This window comes from Leptinotarsa decemlineata, unplaced genomic scaffold, assembly GCF_025532065.1.
Source record: "Leptinotarsa decemlineata unplaced genomic scaffold, Ldec_3_MD MMD2_tig00000882_RagTag_RagTag, whole genome shotgun sequence".
Classification (NCBI taxonomy): domain Eukaryota; kingdom Metazoa; phylum Arthropoda; class Insecta; order Coleoptera; family Chrysomelidae; genus Leptinotarsa; species Leptinotarsa decemlineata.
In genome coordinates this window covers 13,954,267-13,972,627 of record NW_027412556.1, presented here as the reverse complement: position 1 = coordinate 13,972,627, position 18,361 = coordinate 13,954,267, and the positions used below count along the sequence as shown (strand labels likewise).

General features: G+C 34.8%; 1 protein-coding gene across 3 annotated transcripts in view; it reads right to left on the bottom strand.

The window, feature by feature from the left end:
* Positions 1-6,016, bottom strand: part of LOC111517714 (uncharacterized) — a 69,178-nt gene extending 63,162 nt beyond the window's left edge. For 2 of the 3 annotated variants that reach the window (XM_023173959.2, XM_023173961.2), the window contains exon 1: positions 5,421-5,811. The gene's annotated coding sequence lies outside the window, so the exon portion shown is untranslated. Of the gene's footprint in view, positions 1-5,420; positions 5,812-5,861 lie in introns of those variants that run through there. The other variant, XM_023173960.2, reaches the window with a different exon arrangement.
* Between the last annotated feature and the right edge of the window lie 12,345 nt (positions 6,017-18,361).

The window sequence follows — 18,361 nt, the reverse complement described above, 5'->3', positions numbered from 1 at the left end:
CGGCTTCTGAGGGTTGTCGTTCGTAGGGGTGCGACAGCTGGTTAACGGCAAAACAGAAAAACAGATTATCATGGGTCAGTCCATTCATAAAGTTGATAATGTTTACTGAAAAACTGAAAGTTTGGCAACACTGTCAAGGTGATTAATTTTTAATCTATGGTATTCATTAAGAAGACTGATATTCCAAACTGAGTATTGAGAAAGTTATGTCACTTTATCAAGAAATTTGGATTATTTTCTGAAACTATTAGGCAATTTGAATTAATTGTTTTTTTGTTACAAGATTACCTAATTATTTTACCTTTTCATCAATTTTTTGTTTTAAGACAAAACACTCCGGTACATTAACTAGTTTTATTTTCATACGATTCTTAAAAATGGTACTGAAAATGGAATTCATTTATGAAAAGGGTTCTCATGTGTTGGAAAATCTATAATTTTCAAAATATTTGTAATATGATCACAACACAAGTATCAAACGTTTTGAAATTTTTCTGATTGAAATTCTACAAACAATCCAAAAATGTTTCATGAACATAAACAGGTTAAACCTAATTCATTGCTCATCTACAAGAAATGTCAGGCATGAAAAAATTATAAACTCGACTGAAACTAAAGAAAAATTTTTAAAATTCCTATTTTCTCTAGCTTCAAAATTGTATCAAAAAAGATTTTCTTTTTACCGTTTGGGCTCAAATACCACCAAAATATTCAATTCAAGTGAAGTATTTCTGCATCTTATTTGAATTGTGGTTTTCAATAATGTAATTAAAGAGCCTAAAATGAACAAAAAGTTGTTGCAAATTAAAAATTTCAGAAAAGTGAAAGATTTCGATTTGGTTTTGCCAACTTGATGAACTCACTAATTTAAAAAAAGACAACACATGGAAAATCATTAAGTAATTCAACAAACTGTTTTCTTTCTATAATTGGGTTCTGCAAACTTAAATATAAATACAAAATCAAACTATTCTATGTAACAGAAGTTAATAACAAAACTCATAAATATAGATAAATGATTGATTCTAGTAAAACAGGTAGATTTTGAATAAATAATTAGGTATAATAAATATTATCTCTGGAAAAACAGTTAATATGTTAATGACATTTTATGAGAACAAGTTTACGTAATGGTGAATGAATAACTTCCCGTTGGTTGTTTCAAAGGAAATATGAATTTTGCGTTTATTGATTTCTAGAGATTCTAGCAGGTTTACTTTTAGTCCATCATTTTCTGTATGTAATATGTCGTAGTCCATATTGAAATCTTGTTTATTCTCCAAAAAGGGCCAAGCATAGGTGGACGGAATTAGTTTTCTTCAGCTTAAAACTTCCTTCATGTTCGACGATTCTAGTTTTGAAATTTCTTGAAGTTCTTCCCATATAAATCATTTGTTATCTTTGTCTCTTTTTGACCTACCTCCTCTCCACATTTTTCTGGAGAGATAGTTGTTGCAGATAGTTTTTGGTTCACAAATGGATCAAGAACACCTACCGGTTCTGGTGCAGATGTTTTCAGTTGCAAACCCAGGACATGGATATGTACCTGCCTAGGAACTTATAGGACTGTATTTCAAGCGAAAATTTTCGCTACTGAATTGTGTGCGGAGAGATCGGAAAAATTCAACCTCATACACAAGTCAATAAAAATATTCTCGGACAGTCAAGCGGCGTTGGAAGCTCTTCGCTCCTACCAAGCAACGTCTAAATTGGTAGCAAATTGCCAAAAACGACTCTCCTCGATAGGAAGACTAAACAGATTGTCTCTGGTCTGGATTCCTGGCCATACTGGCCTGGAAGGCAATGAGGCTGGTGACTCCCTTGCAAAGGAGGGTGCTGCAAACAGCTTCATTGCACCAGAACCTGTCATTGGCATCGCTTTAGGCTTAGCCAAACAAACATTGAACACCTGGATGGCAAGAAGATTTATGGACTTCTGGCAGAATCTTCCAGGATTGGCTTACTCCTAGTTCACCCTTCGAAGTTTGATACCAAACAGTTGTTGGACTACAGTAGGGATGAACTACGATGTCTAACAGGCCTTCTTACAGGTCACTGTCACTTGAATCATCATATGCAGAGATTCGGACTGTCGGAAGACAGTGTGTGTCGCCTTTGTTTAGAAAATTATGAAACAGCAGAGCATATACTTTGTGCCTGCCCCGCTGAGGGCCGAATCAGGTTTTTAGAGTTCGGCAGAGCCGTATCCTAACCATCTGACCTGAAAGACCACTCACCATACAAACTAATCGGCTTCGTTAAGAAGCTGGGTTTATTTGGTCAAGTGTGTATAGGTGTGAGCCACAATAAACCCTTGCGGGTTGCGGTGGAGGGTCGAATAGACCCACTCACTTCAGACCTAACCTAACATAACCTAACCCCTTTTCGACTTGTTCTTTATGTCTACCCAAGGAGTTACCAGTCTTATATGTTAATGTTCTCTTTTGTTAGTCTTTTCATGTTATCCGATGAATTTCTTGTATATGTGAGTGGTTTGAAGGTGTTAGTGTTATTTTCAATGTGGGGCTATGCTTGGTTAATGGCCTGTGACGTGACGAAATTTATGGACGGCCCCTTATAAATCAAATACTGTTATCTAAAGAAATGAACTTTAAACGTTTAAGCCAGTCTCGAATATACCTACACAGTAGATTAAATGGACTGACGCCTGTCAGAAAACAACTACTCCCCTGGCTAATACCACGAAGGGCGTTGGATTATATCCAATAGGCGTCAGTGCAGGAATCTTCATAGAAAATATCCTGCATATGCAACTGAAAGAGTCGACCCTCAATTTTGGAATGGGCACACTTGCAGATCGGTTTCGGGCTCATTAGCCACTCATCAGTGCAAGATAGTGGCTAATGGATAGTATTTCATTCCTCTTCCTAAGTTGAAGCGAACAACAAAATGTCACTCCATCTAGTGGACGAGGTACTAACCAACTGCATATCCGAAATTTGACCGTTTCCTCTGAATACGAAAGAAAAACTTTCTGATCATTACATGAATAAAACTTTCACTAAAAGTAATGCTTTTAACTTTTTGACGGTGGACTGAAATAATGATCTAAAATTTAAAAAAAATGTATCACGTGTGAGGAAATTTATGGACGGCCCCTTATAAATCAAATACTGTTATTTCAAATGAATCTGATCAGTACATGAATGAAACTTTTACTGAAAGTAATGCTTCTGAATCGCTTCTAAATAAAAGACTTGTGAGTCTTAAATTTTCATTATAATTCGATTTCCAAACTTAAAGATTATCAAAAAAAAATTACGCATTTACCAATCATCGGAATATTCTACTGAAACAAGAAGAAGAAATTCTTGAGATGGCCTTATATAAGCCTCAAATTATTCGAAATTCTAATCTCAAAATAGATTTCGATTTGCAAAACCCACTGTTTTTTCAACACGTTGTAGGGGGTGGAAGTTATGTGTGTGTTTCGTGTCGTTGTTGTTCGAATTGATATTTATTTTATTGAAAATATATAAAAAATGTAAATTGTGAAAATAACATTAATATCAATTATTTTATTTACGGGTATAGTTGGATTTTTCTTTAGTGATTTCGTAACTAGCAACGAAAGTCCTAAAGGACGAATTTCCTGAAAGACAAATGTCCTGAAAGAATGTCCTGGAAGACAAAATGTATGGCTAGCCATGAATTTCAACAACCAATGGTGGCTTGAGTCACTACTCCTTTCCGTTAGCGGTAAATTTCGCCAATTCGTGGCTGAAACCGCACTGGTTGAAATAGGAGTGTAAAGTGAACCAAAACTAACCTAAAATTATGGTCTATAAAAAATGAACAATCCAATGTGGTTCTATGATAGAGTTGGCCGATAATTGATGAAAATCCATAACTAATGTATTCTGTTCTGTTAGATCAACAGGGGTCTTCATTTCCTATTTAAAATTGGGGTTTGTAATTATTCGAAAGTGGGCCAATGTAGTTATAAATTTTAGTATTAATTGAGATACTGAATTTTATTTCATTTGATTTTCCAAACTGTGCATCGATACACCTTTTAAATTAGCATTAGTGATCAATGAAAAAAGAGAAATAACAGATCAAATACAAACATGAGAGGTAAAAACAAAATAGTCTTTTTTGAAAAACTAACTACTTGTAAACAAATATTCAATTGTCTTTTTTTAGAAATACATGAGCTAAAATAATAATCACCTGAAATAAAAAAAAATAAACATGCCTTGCTATCAAATTTACCACATAATCTGGCACATTTTGCCACAAATTTGACATATCCCCCCCTCCTTTAGCATATGAAGAAATTCATGGATAGCTCCGTATAAATCTTCTAATTCGTTTACATTATTTTCATTATGGAGTAAATAAAAGTGTCACTGAAAGTTTATTGTTTCGATATGTCAATATTGAAAATCTGATCCTATCCACATATGCTAAAAAAATGTTATCAAATCGACAATTGTTCAATTGTTTATACAATTTGAAAGAAATGACTAAAGAACTGCATTTTTGAGTCTGAACAGACATTTGCGGTAACCGTCAAAATAAGCACTAAAACAGTTATCTTTCTTCCCATGAAGAGAACTGTCAAAAACGTCAAAATGTAGCCACATCGCAGCACTTTTCACGACCTTAACCTGCTCGAACGACGTACTTTTCAAGGGGGGCCTGTAGAACACAACCGACTAGATAAAACCCCAGTTTAGCAAATTCTCAGCGTTTCAGGAATTCATCGGCTGAAAAATCAACGTGGTGTTTGCAGTTTTATTGGTTATATCCTCGTGCAACTGCGATAAGTATGCATTGAGTTTAGCACACACACACTAGATAATGTAATAACGTATGAGGTCGACTACACATGGCATAATTTCCTCAGCAAACACATGGAAGTAGAATCCATATTAGAATTTGAAAAAGCACTTTTGATATCGCCCATATGCCCCGCTGAATCCCTAAAATTAGAAATGATTCGACCACTTTTTGGTTACCTTCACTTTTTTGTCAAGGCGATATTGATATTCTAATCGGGCCGTTTACATTCCCGTTACCTGGCGAGGCCTTTAATGGGCCTGAGATTTCATTACAGAAAACCCTCCCCTACGATAACGAAATAACGATACACAAATAGAGCCAAGAACGAGCTAGATAATTTTAAAAACCGTTGGAATGCAACGGAAGGGTCAGTTTTAGAACATACCGATTTTGAGAGCCGTAACTAAGGCGAAGGTAAGCCGACTAGACGTCGAAATAATCGATAATGGATTTAGAAAGTATGTAAAATCTTGATAATTGCCGAAATTCAATTTACCGGTCTGCTGAGATGGTTTAAATGCCACCGAAACAATCGCCTACCCTACCCACAACCCGCCATGATACATTTCGTTTGGCTGTTAATTTCGAAAGAAAAACGTATCGTAGCTTACCTTCAATTTGGTCCTAGCCTCGTACAACGCACTGCACTAAGTTTCGGTAACAAGTTTTGTTAAAATTGTAAAACGTAAAAGGGAAAAAACTACATGTTCCGGGACTAAACAAAATGGTTTCCTAACTAGGTTCTCGGCAGAGTGGCTAGAGAGGATCGCGAAACACAAGCTCAAACAACATCGAGGCTAACTTGATAACTTTGAATTATCGATATTCATATTCTGTAAGGTACACGCTATCCCGTAGTGTGATTTTTATTGTTGTGTGAACTTCCGTTTGGCGACAAAAAAATCATGAAATCTAACCCGAAATCGCCTGGCGTGTACACTTTACCGATGGTTACAAAACATCTGCCATCTGTACCGGGCATTGGCGCGAATTTGTACGCCTGCGCAACGTACGAGACTTCCAGATGATCCCGTGGAAAATTCTTTTCTTACCTGGATCAACGGCTGGGCCTCGACGGGGTTTTGATGAAAATGTTCATCGAGAAAGTAACAGAGATGCGATTTGCCAGAAATAAAGTCGATTTTCGGGTTAGAAATATCGAAATCAGTAGCCGAAATACTGACAGCCAGCGAGATACGAATGTAAACAAACATGGCTGGAGAGCGGCGGAACAAGAAGACAGGGTCGGCCTCAAGATATTCGTCGCGAGGGTTCAACCCTTCTCGTGTCGGATTCTTCGAGGGGGTCGAAATTCCGTAGACAATAGGCCGTGGGTTGTGTTTATAATAACGGAATAACGAATACGTGAAACAAGGGTTAGGGAGTGGAAGACGCCTATCTTCAACTGTTTTAAGTTGAATATTAATGAGAATTTGTTGTAGAAATGCAAGAATGCATATCATATGACACACTTGAGACAAAAATTGTTTGATTACACATTTATTAGTTTTACAATAAGACAAAAAGAGAGACAAAAAAAAGACAAAATGCTTAGTTGTGCAATAAAATGTCCTAAAAGCACACTCACCCTGTTGGGATTTTTTGTGATTTCAGCAAGATGTTAATCACTTCATATTGTTAATTGAACTATACCGATACAGTATCAAAGATACATTATTCGAATGAATAAAATGATATTTGAATGGTAGACACAAATATGTTGCAATGAAATAAAGATCTTCAAAGAATAGAAAAATAAATTAGGTATCTATCAGGGAGTCTTTCTTTGCTCGATGTTATTTCTAATCTATATTAACGATGTGGAAAATCAACAAGTACCGGCATCATCTACAATCTTTGTGGACGATATATCTTTTATTATCTATGAAAAACGGAAAAAGTTAATCAATAAAAATGTTATACTTGCTGAAGTTCTACATATTTTTAACTGGATCCCGTGTCTCTATGCTGCATTCAACAAATTTTCAATTTAGAAATTGAATTCAGAATAAGGGAAAATTTCAAACTCAGTTAATTGCTGCAGCTATAGTACCCACATGTTGAAAGTAGACTTATATATGCAATATATTTTTGGGGGCTATCAACCTGTCTGTATGATTGACTCAATACACAACTACAATACCAGAAATAAGGGGTATTCGATTGTGATATTCTCAAAATTAACAGCCAACTACTGCTAGGTAACGTCGGGCTTAGAAATATATAAGAATTGATTTTCAAAAATAGAAAATCAACTTAGAGATTTTCTGGTTTATCAAACTTTTATTCCATGGAAATTTCATAAAGGGTGAATTTCGATCAATAAATAATAACAACACTACATTTCATATATTTTTATGATATATTTCATTTCGATGGTGTCATATTTTCATTACTATTGTTTTTCCTGAAATTAATATTTGACACATAAATAAAATAATATCGTTTTATTGTAATATAAGGTATACATTCCAGAGACAATTACTCTTTCTATTCGTACAATACTAAATATGTTATTCATTTCTGGACAATTACACCAAGAAAACTGGTATTCTCTTGCCAACATTTCAAATTTTTTTTCAAGGACAAAACACAAGCACTACAGGAAAATCCTTAAGGCGCTCCCAGAGCGGTGCATGTGCGAAAGTAGCGATTCATATTGGATTTGAATTGCTGGAGATTAAATCCATTTGGAAAAACGTTTCAAGGAAGTTCATTACACATAAACGCAGTTCTCCAGATGGAATAGTTCTTAAACAGTGAAGTTCGAGGTGTAGTGAGTTGAACCTAAAAACGATGAGCAGCCACAGTTCGTTGCGTATTTCCAATAGGTACCGCTCTTGGTGGAATCAAGTGTGCCAAGTCACTTGAACATTCCTCGTAAAAGTATTTATAAATCCTCATTAAGATATGCAACCTCCTGCTGCCGGTGAAGATGTGCCTCCGTAGCCGATAATATCCTCGAATCCAAATGGAATGACGAGACAAGTGTGATGTCAGCAAAGCAATATATTGGATTTTTAGTTTTTTCCAATAAGTCGTTGATATTTATTGAAAATAGGGTTGGAGACAATATGGATCCCTGGGGAACACCAGCGTTGCTGGTATTCGAGAGATATCCATTGACGATCACTTGCAGGGAACGTTCTCATTACTTTCAACATCGAGTTTCCACAACAATGAAATTTTCTTTTGAGTACTTTTTCGTGATATGCATTTGAATTTACCAATAATCAGTTTGCAGTGTATAATATTGTAACATATATGAGAAGATACATACAGGGTGTGTTACGTTGGGTTTCCATGACAAGCTTGAAGTGAAGGAAGAACATTATAAGTTATTTATGAGGTAAGAAGTTTGATATTCTGGAAAGTATTACAGTTCATCGCAGTTGATATTTTTAATAATAAAATATATCTATACAGGGTTATTCGGAAATAAACCCGAATTCGAAAATCTCAATAGGAAGTGATAGTTTTTGAACTTTGATATCGAAGTGTACCTTTATCACTACAAATGAACTTTCTCCTGAGTCTCTAATTATCCATTTCTCCACATATTCCTTCCTCCAATCATTATTTCAGTTTCTTCTAACGTTATTTCTTCTGAAATTTGAGTCCATGCACTTTACTTTGCTGTTTGTTTGTATAACATTAAGGATATCTCTGGCAAAAAGTTTCATTAACTGATTGGTTGGAAAAAAAAAGAATACTTTGTACTTCTAGTGTTGAGTCCCAATTTTGTGACAGTATTTGTAGAAAGCAAAAAGCTTCTACTCTAAACCCTACTCTTCCATTAACTCTGGTTAGCCTACAACATTGAAGAAATGTCCTCTGGCAAAGAGTTCCATGAACTGACTGGTAAAAAAAGATTTTTGGAAGTTTTAGTACTCCGTTCTGATTTCGTGGGAAAGCATCATGAAACTACATACAAAAAGCAAAAAACCCAACACTAGACCATACCCTAAACTCTGGTGGGTTGTACAACATTAAATACATCTCTTTTGTCAAAGAGTCCCATTAACTGACTAATCGAACAAAGAAAGAATTCTAGTACTCCGTGCCAATGTTGTGGAAGAGCACAAAAGTATTCGTGAAAAGCAAAAAATCATGACCTATCTGCGGCAATCATTGTTGATGAAGGAAGGCAAGGTAAGGCCAGGAAAGAAGAAGCTTAAAAGTTTGTTCAAATGTTGACCATCATACATATAATCAGTGTTTGTGATCGTTAGTAAGATTTCCGTAAGCACAGATCAACAAGTAACCTCCTTTCTTTCATATGTCACCCGTCTAAGGAAAAACGCAATAGGTGTTGACACTCGTATTTTCATAAGTTTTCTTATGGCTTGAGGGATCGTTTATGTTCGTGCAGGTGGACATCGATAGTGTTCTCTCGGGTACCTTTACCATCAAAAGGATTGTTCACCTAGTATCCATATTCCGTCCAACCTTTTTCCTATGGTTCATCAACTTTCTATTGAGAAAGATCATAAATCCAATTTTTCACTTTGCTAACAACTACACACTGTGTGTTATTTTTTTTCTATCTTGATGAAGTCCTGGAAATAATTTCGGTTTGGGGTAACAGTAAATAGTAAATTCAAAGACGTGATACCCAAGCATCCATCGATATGACAGAAGCAAACGATGATGTCAGGGCTCACAATATGGCCTTGTGCCAAGCATCACTGAAATAGCAAAGTCAGTAACTTTCAGTGTTTTATAAAGCTTGAATCAGTTCTTTGATATAACGCTCACAAAAAAGAGCCCCATCGCCTGATTGGAGAAGAAAAAAAATGAAATAAGCATTTGTCCAAATGGTTATAGAATATGGAGATTTGAATACAACGTAAATTCTTTCGCATAGACGCTACTCTCAATGTGTCAGGATTTTCCTACAGTACTTGTGCAACTCCACTTATTTACTGGCGTAAATAAGTTTTGGTAGAATTCCCAAATAAATAATCAAAATATTATTTGGAAATGTCAAATTATTTTGTTCCCATTCATATTATTACATAAATGCTTTCTAAAATAATTGTGAAGAACATTCAGACGAACAATTTTATTTTTCCTCTGCAATATGTTGTTGAGAGTGAAAAAGTTAATCGACGATAGGGTCATCTGCAAACCGAAATTGTACATTAATCGTCGAGTAAATATAATTAAAATGATCCTTGTGTAATGCCATATATAACTTCTATGAAAGTTGAGAAGACAACTGCAATTTTTTCTCAGAACTCTTGTTCTTTCATCACATTACTAAGTTTACTGTATTTTACCACGTAGAAAACCTCTTCTCGCCCTAAAAATCAAGATGATCTGTTATATGGAATACAAAAATCTTTGTTTTTGAAATTATCTGTTGATTGAATAAATATAATCAGATAGAAGTGTTCGAACAGGTTATGTGTTCGTATTCTGTGAACGAAATTAGAGTCATTTCCCTTTTTTTTAATTGGTTGAGGAAGATCAACAGTACTAATACAAATGGGGCGAGTACGGCCCTACTCGTGATTCTAGATGTTTTCAGAAGAAGAAGTTTTGTCCTTGTATGTAATACAAAAAGCTTTCATATTACGAAATTTGTTTATTACGATACTGATAAAAATGTCAAACTTCAAGATGTATATGACAGAGGGCGCCTAGAAACATTGTTGCCAGGTTCTGATACATATTTATGTAAATAATTTGGTAGTAATAAAAAATTATTTTTATTTTTTTTTTACTTTTACGTACCTGATACAGGAGCCTCCTCTTTCCGCCTGTCAATTAATATTATGAATTACGAGTACCGTGAACTTCAGTAGAATGGTTGCAAATTTATTATGATAAACACTGATATTATTATTTTTAGTGTTTGTATCTGAAAGAACGTTAACGTTATGACTTTCCTTGAATTCACTCAGTTGAGCAAATCTTCAATCCACTCTTATGGACTGATAAACACTTAACACTTCTTTATTACTTTCATATTCATTATTTCTGTTGAAATAACGCTCACATGAAAAGAGGTTCATTGCTGAGCATTCTCGGAAGCTGGTAGATTGATAGATATTGCTAGATTGCAAAAATAAATTAAATGAGCACTTTTTCAAATGACTGTAGACTACTGAAATTAAAATATAACGTAAATTATTATGCACAGTGTGTCTTCGGGATTCTCCTACAGTGCTTGTGCAACTTCATAAATAAACATACATAGAATTCCCAAATAAATAGTCAGAAGGTTATTTGGAAATGTCAAATTCTTTTGCTTCCAATCATAATAATTCATAATTACTTTCATTCATTTTGAGTAAGTTTTTCATCGTTTCTTCCGCTGAAGTGATTGTCATTGTCAGCAAGAATATCCCACTGATCTTGCTACCCTGCCAAAAACCATTGATTATATACGATGGGTAGCTGTAGCTGACTACATAGGATAATATATTCGTTATATAGTTCTTATAGCCGAATACAACAACAACCATTTTTGAAGCGGAAAACGGCACAAAAATGGCACCCCTGCTAACACAGTTGTCAATGTCTACTATGATCTTAATTCTCCAGAGACATCAACGCTTGAGCACATATAATTACTCAATACCTGAAAACTAGATAGAATGAAAGAAATATCGAATGGAGAATAAAAGAGAATCTTGCGTTCATACTTATTTATTTGATTGTATTGTCTAATATAAATGATATAGATTCAACAATACCTTATTCGCAATCATAGCCAACTAATGTTCCCGAAATATACATCAAATGGACTAATCTTAATACATGTCGTTTTACCTGGCCCACTTTTCATTCATCTATTTCAATTTCTCTCTAGTCCTTGTATAAATCCTAATTGGCTATATACTCCAATAAAATAAAAAAATGAAAGTGACTCTTACTTTTGTCTACTATGGTCTCAACTCTCTAGAGACAGCAACGCTTGATCACATAACATTACTCATCTAACATTTGACATAATCTGAATTTTTTGGCTGTTAACGGCATCAAATACTTTGGTCGTCAGCCTCGTGTTCTGGGTAATTAGTATTAATAACTCCCCGAGATACTTAGGAAGCATCATTACTATTCACAGTCCGTCACCATATAACCATTGCGCCAATTCACAGCTCATAATCTAATCACAATATATTGAGTGCAACATATAAAATGAAACTTTTGACGTTTAACATAACAGACAAAAGAATAATTCCACATTGAGTAATTTCCAAACTAAAAATGGGTTTACAAATACATAAGAATTTGTTTTATCAATGGGCCTTCTGAATAATTCAAAAAATGAAACCAATCTTGAAAGTCGTACTTTGATTGATTCTAATACTCGTTTTACCAATGGAACGTAAAATATGCACTCGTCTAGCACTGGTTTTACCAATGGAAAACGCTATTGAATTCAAATCACAGAGGCCATGACATACCTATGATTTTAATGAAGATCCTGATTGGTTACTGACGGAGTCAGAACGTCAGAAGTTGATTGGAAATTGTATCGGTTAGTCATATTTTTTCAGCTTAAGTTGCGAGCAAAAGAGCATTCAAATGGAATTCAGGTATTGAAACCACTTTAAGAAAATAGTTTGATTGTTTTTCTAACACAATTTTAAAAATTACAGTGTGACAGACTTTCTTTTTGTGCCAATTTGAGTGGAAGAGTAGGTTGTGCAGATGCGATTGCTAGATTATTGAACAAAGGTGAGTTTTTGCACCAGTTTCCTTCCTACATAGCAACCTGAAAAGCCATCCATTTGATACATATTGAGAAAGTGTTTATTATACAGAGACTAATCATGTTAACACTACCAAATTGAATTGTTACTTCAGAAAGTGAATAAAATCCAAACAAATGAACTGACAGTTATCAAAGGACGTGATTAGTACATGTTCAACTTTTCAAACCAAGCTGATTATTTTATTCCATAGAAAACGTATAGGTAAATCCTGTTTTTGTGGCTGGAAATGAAGTAACGCAAACATTACCGCTTCCCACGGATTTTTTTATCGTGAACTATATCGGAAAACCTTTAGAAATTTGATTCATTTCAACGTCGCGAATTGAATTGCAAAGAAGTTTATTATTTTTTAAAAAATATGTCATTTGTCATTTCACACTTCTGTCCCTCGATATTTGTTTCTCAACTTCAGCAAAATTTCGAACTTATAGAAGAATGGAAATAGGAAACTTTCGACAGCTTAAATATTTCTTTTTTGTTTGATGCAATCTATTAAAAATTCATCTTCTTCAGTAGTTTTATGAAAACAGTCATCCGTTTTAAAAACGTATTTATCTAACATACATAATGTCTCATTTTCAATTTGCAGTTCTTGAATTTCTGTTGCGTCCATGTTTTTGAAATCAGAAATATTTTTATTGAATTTTTATAATTGTTAAAATGTTCATAGTTGTCGCGTCGTAGTTAAAACAATTTTTAACTTCAGAGTTTGTGATTGTAAAAAATGTAGTACAAAAAATTATGCTCTGACAGAATTAATGTTCTAAGCAAGGGTTCTACCGTATCAGTACTAGGAAAGCGTTCCAATTTCCGATAAACTTGTACGGCAGGATGACTCATTCACATTCAGTCACTTGTCATTTGTCAATTTTTGTTCTTGATTTAACGATTATACATTTTGCTGTGATGCCAATTTCCAGAGAAAACCTCAATTTCTACGTAATTTAACACTGGATGGGAATTTACGGAAAATTGAAAATATAGAATACCTGGGAAGTATTTTAGTGTAGAAGTATTTTATCAATTAAATTATGCCCAGAAGGTAACTACATCAAAAGTAGTGTTGAACTAATCTCTAACGCTACTCTCAACTTTCAATTTTTTTATTCATAATGGTCTCTCCTTTTCAAGTGCGATTGCTAGCACACACTACATTTTCTCTTTTTTGTTCGGATTTTGGGATTTTGCGTGTATGCTAAAAGTTTTGGGCTGAACGTTTCACCTTGAGTTTCACCTGCTGATGCATATGTTGCAGAATAAAATATTATTTCACTTCCGTTTTCCTTGTGTGGGTCATGCCTCAGAATTTCGATTGAGGAATCTGATTAACATTTCTGAAATTTTGTGAATACTGAGTGCTTTACTGTGTTTTACCTGTGCTGTTTTCACTTATTGGTATTGAATGACTGCTTATTTTTCTTTTCTTTTTTTAATGGAATTAAGCTTAAGCTCATTTCACCTTGGTTACGAAATTTCAATTGTCTTCAATCGTCTCTACTGAAAACTTCAAAACAGGGGGGGTTACAAACAGTGAAAATTCCTTGAGAGAGCAATGGAACATCAAAAAAGCTTTTGAAAATGATGTTTTTTCTATATTAATTAGCCATTTATTTGTTATTCCAGAGAATGTTACGAGAAAATTAGTGCATTATAAATTCACCACCGAGGTTGGATATTACATTAAAATAAATAAAAATCCTAACCTCCAGGTAGACTACATTTTTGAACATACACCTCACTGAATAAATGACGACGCTCGCCCTGGACGCCGCAGCACATCAATAACTGAAGAAAATGTTGAGAAAGTGGAGAGAATTGTCATACAGAGTTGTCAAATCACTATTAGAGACGTTGCTACGGATGTCGGCATATCGATTGGCTCATGCCATGGAGTTTTTCCGTAAATTTTGAGCATGAAGCGTGGGGCAGTAAAGTTCGTTCCAAAATTGCAACAGCGTGATCATATCTCAGCCACCGTATTCACCAGATTTGTGCCTCCACCATGACTTTTTCCTGTTCACAAAGGACGGCGTTATACGACGAATTGAGCTGATGAAAACTGAATCGCTGAGCGCTCAAGGTCATACCAAAGAGTGCATATCGGAACTGTTTCGAGGATTGAAAAAAACACTGGTACAAGTATATTATATCTGAGGGAGACTACATTGGAGGGAACAAAAAAAAATTGATGAATATTTTTTGAAAAAAATGAAAATTCACCTTATTTTTTGAACAGACGTCGTATCTTTCACCTCACCGCGTATTCAGTATTCCGGTAAGTCCAGAAAATATAAATATACGAAGCTACATATACATTTTTCTCGGTCTTCCTTTTATGTATTTTTTTTTTATTTTTCAAGGATATTTTTTACTATTGCAGGCACGAAAATGGCGACGGCCGAGCGATTGCGAGGCGATGCGACGGCGGAACGGTGGCGATGCATACACCAACATCGATAGTATACGTGACGCGCACGAAACTATCGGTGGCGTTTCGTGGCCACGGGAGATACTCATCCTCATTCCCCGCGCCGCCCCTCAGTCGCCACCGTTCGGCCGTCGCGAGTTTCGTGCCCCCAGCCTATCTCGTTGACTTGTCAAATAACAGTCAGACGTGTTTGACGTTTTATTCTGATATTCACAAACTCGCAACTCGTATTTCACTATACAATAATTTCTGTGGTGCATTCAATACTAAACTAAACTTAGTGATTCTTGAATATATCATCAAATGATGGGGTTATGAGGACTTTCACTGGTTACTGAATAACTAATTACTGATGAAAATTATGAGAACAAGATCAACGAAAATACCTGTAATCTTTGTACTTGTACTCATCTGTATCTGTAGAGTAGGAAGGGTGAGTGTAGACCCACAGCACTTAGGCCACATGTGACCCATTGTACATCCTCCCGAGGAGTTGTCCTCCTAGGATATCGTCCATTCTGTCCTTTCCAGGAAGGTGGACAGGTCACTAGGAGACATCTCCTTTATATTGGCAGGTGTAGGCCAAGACCCGCCGAACACACACTCTCTTTGGCAACCTTGAGGTGTCTCACGCTGGCCTCCGCGAAGGTTTTGGAAGGTGCAGCGACAGAGAAAGGAGATAGAGTGTGAAAGAGATAGTAAAAAAGAATCATTTGCAAAGAGAAACGAGTGAAAAAATTATTTGGAACCATTTTATTTCATCATGAATTGACATCCACATGACATACTTTGACATTGCACAGCCACGATCGATGTTGAGAACTTAGATTAGGTATCTTTCCTTGTCTAAGGTTGAGAACATCAATTCCTCTTTCCTCTGATATAAACGTTCCATGTAAAATTGAAACTGAACTTCAATTAGGTTTGTTCTGGTACTAACATCCGAACTGTTTGGAAACTACGCAAGACACGATACGTAGAAGCAAAAAATCTCAAACAGTCCGAAATAGTCTCGGACAGTTAGTTAAACCAAAACGCATTTTGAGGAGACCACTGTGCCCACTGTGCCACCTATTTTATATATTAAGAGATGCAGACGAGAAAATACTGTTGATCATGTTCATTTTTTATATTGGAAGGATTATATTTTTAGGAGTAATACATTTTTGGGAAAGTTTTTCGCTTTCTACTACTCCATCTTGATACAAAAGAAAAATTGGGAATCTTCCAAAGAAAGGAAGGAAGCAATCAATTTTAAAAGTAGTAACTCTATACATACATGTGTAGATCATGCAAAGAAGTAACTTTCAGACACAAACTGGAAGAAAAAGCCCTCCTGAAACAGCTACTTTCATATAAACATTGAATGAGACGAAAGAAAAATTCTTTTCAAACAAATACTTTTATATAAATACTGAATTATACAAAAAACACTTTTCTCTACTGAGTTTGTATTCCAAACATTCGTTATATAGCGTATTCTTATAGTCAGTTCAAAAGTTATCTAACCTCAATCATCAATAATTTAAATCAAATAAATAAAAAAACATCCTAGAAAATAACCCAAACAAATTTCCATATGAATGCGCATGAGCAACGGGAACAGTTCTCAACAGTTCAGGTTCGAGAGCAAGAACGAAGGACGGTTAAAGACAGTTTAGCGTATTCTCGGGTTTAGCATCATTTCGCAGTCGAAATCAGAACAGAGGATTCATCAATCAGAACCTGTCCTCAATAAACCAGAAATCGCTTTATCAACTGCGCATGATCCTGACGTCCTAGAACCTGAATTTCGTAGAACCAGATCACACCTATTGACTATCAGTTGTTGATTATGTTTTTCAGTTTCAGAAAAATTATGAATGTTGTAATACGTATGTTTTGTTGGTGTTGATCTCATTCCGGATTGGGTCTTTCCTGCCAAAAGTTATTCTATATAAATTGATGGATGTAGCCGTTACTACGTGGTAGGAAATCATAATGAAGAAAAAAGAAATGAAACTTTCTAGGTTTTTTACCACTTTTATTTGTAACTAACGTTACTGCAGTTTCGTCCTATATGGACATTTTCAAATTTATACAATTGTATAAGTTTTATACAATTATATAAGTTTTATACAATTGTATAAGTTTGAAAATGTCCATATAGGACGAAACTGCAGTAACGTTAGTTACAAATAAAAGTGGTAAAAACATAGCAAGTTTCATTTCTCTTTTCTTTGTTATTCTATATCTTTATTTGATCAAATAATATCGAACAGGAAGAGCAAATGACTTTTGGCAAGAATGATCAAATGCGGAATAAGATCAGTGCCAAATCACACTTGATATTCAACCCTGGGATCCCAGAACGCATATGTATTTGCAGACTGTCTTCTGAGAAATTACTAGCATAGAGCTAGATATTATGATAATATAAGTGCTCTCAAGTGCGACGACTTATATATAGGCCAGACTGGCCACAGTTTTAACCAGAGATTTGAGGAGCATTTGAGAAGTATTATTGTGCAATAAGGGGAATATTAGATTGAATAAACAAAATGGCAACTACGCCAATCATCTCATAGAAAACACTCACAGTTTCACACAAAATCACAAAAAAACACATTCAAGCAAAAAATCTGAAAAGAAATATATTGGAATCTATAGAAATCGGTTTCAAAGGTTATCAATATGTGTTCTAATTCAGATATAAACTCAAATGGTTACCTATTGAAAAAACAAGAGTAACGTATGAATATAGTAAAATATGTATAAAAAAATAAAATATTAATTGTATACCCATAAATGTAAACATTTGTAGAAGACACTGTGATTATACCCGAAAATTACACGAAATTCTAAAAGATTATTCACTTCTGCAAAGTACTAGAGAGTATCTGTGAAATGAGCAGAAATCACTTTTTCTCCAATCAGTTTGTACTCCAAACCTGAAAGAATATTGATATACAAGATATATACAAGAGAAGGTTTCATTCTCCGGGTGTACTTCGAAGATTCGATGCTATTGAGGAATGTTCCTCCTGACGAAAATCAAGTAGTTTTCATAAACGAGCTTTAAAAAATTATTCAAATTCTTAAAAAAGAGGAATGGAATAATGCATTCAACATCTATTTCATCATTTGGCAACATCGGTTATAGCTAATAAAGGACAATGAATCTGTTACCTGTATGAGACAAACAAACATGACATATTTCAGAGGCGTGCTGTTCTGTTTACTTATGTTCCGAGTTCCGAGACATTCTGTGACATGACATTTTGTGCACCTAACCTATCTTCCTCTATATAACTAAATTACAAAACAACTGTTATGTGGCTTGTGGAGGTGGTATTAAACTATAATTTATATTTTGCCTTAATTGTTGATTTATAAAGATAATTTTCCTTTT